The sequence below is a fragment of the Nanorana parkeri genome, unplaced genomic scaffold (assembly GCF_000935625.1).
Source record: "Nanorana parkeri isolate BGI_ZX_2015 unplaced genomic scaffold, ASM93562v1 scaffold10, whole genome shotgun sequence".
Classification (NCBI taxonomy): domain Eukaryota; kingdom Metazoa; phylum Chordata; class Amphibia; order Anura; family Dicroglossidae; genus Nanorana; species Nanorana parkeri.
Genome location: NW_017306278.1, coordinates 481,373 through 484,116, shown reverse-complemented (window position 1 = coordinate 484,116; position 2,744 = coordinate 481,373). Strand labels below are relative to the sequence as shown.

General features: G+C 52.5%; 1 protein-coding gene across 1 annotated transcript in view; it reads left to right on the top strand.

The window, feature by feature from the left end:
- The window catches only part of PRMT3 (protein arginine methyltransferase 3), an 81,586-nt gene that overhangs the window by 73,454 nt on the left and 5,388 nt on the right, over positions 1-2,744 (top strand). The gene's annotated exons all lie outside the window — the stretch shown is intronic.

The window sequence follows — 2,744 nt, the reverse complement described above, 5'->3', positions numbered from 1 at the left end:
TGCTGTGCCGGGGGGGGGAGAGCATATTGTCTTCATCCCACTGGCTGCCTCCGCATTGCAGTGCCTGGCCGTCCTTCTCTCCCTCCATCATTCTGTAGATGATATCTGTTGTCGTCGTGCGCTGCTCGCTCATCTCTCGCCTCTGTTCCATCATCACAGCCTGTCAGTCCGGCTCCTTCCTCCCGTATCCTCAGAAAACCCCCAAAAACAGGAACACGGATCAGATATGTCGCACGTATGTAGAATTGTAAGAGAGATTGCTGTCTCCCTGCTCCCGGAGCTTAGATTCCCCCTCCCAGCAGCGACCCGGCAGCTCAGCAACCCCCCCTCCCTGAGGTCAGCTTCACCCTCCAAGCAGCCACTCAACAGCTCAGCTCCCCCCTCTCCTCCAAGCTGCTCAGCTCCCCCTCTCAGCAGCTCAGCTCCCCTCTCCCAACTGTGACTTAGCAGCTCAGCTCCCCTCCTATCAGAGACTTAGTTGCTCAGCTCCCCACTCCCAGCTCAGCTTCCCCCTTTCCAGCAGTAGAAGGGGTTTCGCCGCGCTGGCCGCCGGCATCTGCTGTGAAATCTGTGCCATCGTGTCCTCAATATGCTGCGGATCTTCCAGAGGAGCGCCGTGTCCGCTGGATTGCTGGCCCGGCTTTTCCCGGAGTTCAGGCTGCTTGGCAACCTGCCGCCGAAGGTCCATCCAGAATTTATTGCCCGCGGCGAAGACTTGGCCGCCGTTCACTCCGGTTTGTTTAAGAAACAATTGAAGGGACGCGGCTACTGGATAATACATATACGGGACATGTTATATATATATATATACCGCGCACACGGGTCACACCGCCGTATCTGACCAGGGCCGATGATGTCATCGCATCTAATGTAGGTTCTATAGACTTACATTCAGGGCCGTCCCTTTAATGAGACGGCCTAGGCTGTGGCCTCAGGCGGCGTCTCTTTGGGTCACATGGGGGGGGGCAGGCAGAGTAGCATGGCTGCTCCGCTGCACAATGTTTGTAGTGTGCCTGCTGCCCCCTTTCCGGCCAGAGTGTCCCAGGTTGTTAAGAGCCGGGTGGGGAAATGTGTAAGGGCCACACACATCTTCCTGCCCAGCCTTTAGCAAACTGGGATGCTCTGGCCGGCGTCCCACCCAGCTCCTAGCAACCAGTGATGTCACTGGTTGCCAGGAGCTGGGCAGGATGCCGGCCAGAGCCTCCCAGGTTGCTAAGACCACTGTTCCTCTACCCGCCTCTCTGATTGCGTGCACCACCAGCGCCCCCGGCTCCAGGCAGCAAAATTACTAGGGACACCCCTGTCTGTGAACATGCTGAGGGACCATTTGGAGGAGGAGAAGAAGATGTGACCGCCGGGGAAGCGGGGATCAGGTAAGTAAATCTGCTTTACTCCAGGCCCTAGGGGAAAAAAAGAGCACTTAACCCTTGCAGTGCCTGGGGGGAGGGGGCGGGGGGGCAACCCCACTCCCAAGGGTCCTTTTTTTTTGTCCGGGGATGGCCTTTAAGGTTCCCTTTATATCCCGAGCTGTGTACCGCACTGGCTGACCGTGCGTCACTTTCCGGCAGCGGCGATTTCCAGTGAAGGGAGACGGCTGGAGATTGGTTTTCATTGATGGACCTGACCCGACCAGAAGTGAATTAACCTCGGATCAATTATTGTCTGTATATCCTCCTCGTGCGCGCTGCTCACCCAGCGGAACCGTGAGCGCGGCGGGCTGTCAGGGGATTCAGGAATAGATGATGGGAATGGATCGGTGCTAACACCATGTGACGGGTTATGAAGACTCGCTTCATGTCATAAAATAACCATAGAGAATTCCTCCCATGGATAGAAAGGAATCTGTAAGTGATACATTGTTTCCTTGGATCGGGTTATAATAGACACTCGGAGCTCCCAGTGCTGCACCGCTGTGAAGATTTGACATTGAAATCCTGTGTGTTGTATTGGATTCCGTGGCAGGCCGACCACAGAGTTCAGGAAGAAGTCACTGGCTGGATTTTTTGCATTTGCACTGTTAGAACTGTTTAGAAAAGTAGGGTTCCCTTTAATCGTTTTAAAGAGAACCAGTCACCTCTGCACAGGTGTAAGAATTTGAAGATGGTTGAATTTGACCTTTGAGTGTCCTTTCAAGTCTGCATCAGTAGATTCTAGACCAATCACAACACGGCAACAGAATAAGTTTGCTGAAAATCTCCGCCTATAATCATTAAAGAGCCGTCCTTAAGCTCCAGTCAGTGATTTTACCTAGGCTTAGATTATGTCATCAGTCTGCTGCAGGCATGAGGAAGCATGTTCACAGTCATGATATTTAAAAAGTCATATTCAATATTTTTGCATGTGCAGCTTTCAATAAAATAATCACTGCTGAATCCTGCCCTTGTTAGGCACTTCCTGTTCTAGGGTGACAACGCTCTGTTCTTGTCTCCCAATTGTGCTTCTGAGTTGTCACATGGGCTCTTAATGCAGATTGGCCGCACGGTACACAGTCATAGCTGCTGTCGCCATCAGGAAGCCCTAAGAAACGCCATGGCCTGGAGTGCATGTAGATAGGAAGTGACGGCACAGAGGCTGCAGAAGATCGGCAGCACTGACATGCGACACGGGATGAAAGGGAGATGATAAACAAGTATTTCTTTTAAAAATGGGAATTGTTAATGATTCAGAGTGAAAAGTAAAGGGTTACATCTACTTTAAAGGAGAACTATGAGGGGCGGGGGGGGGGGGTTGGTTTTTCCCTCACC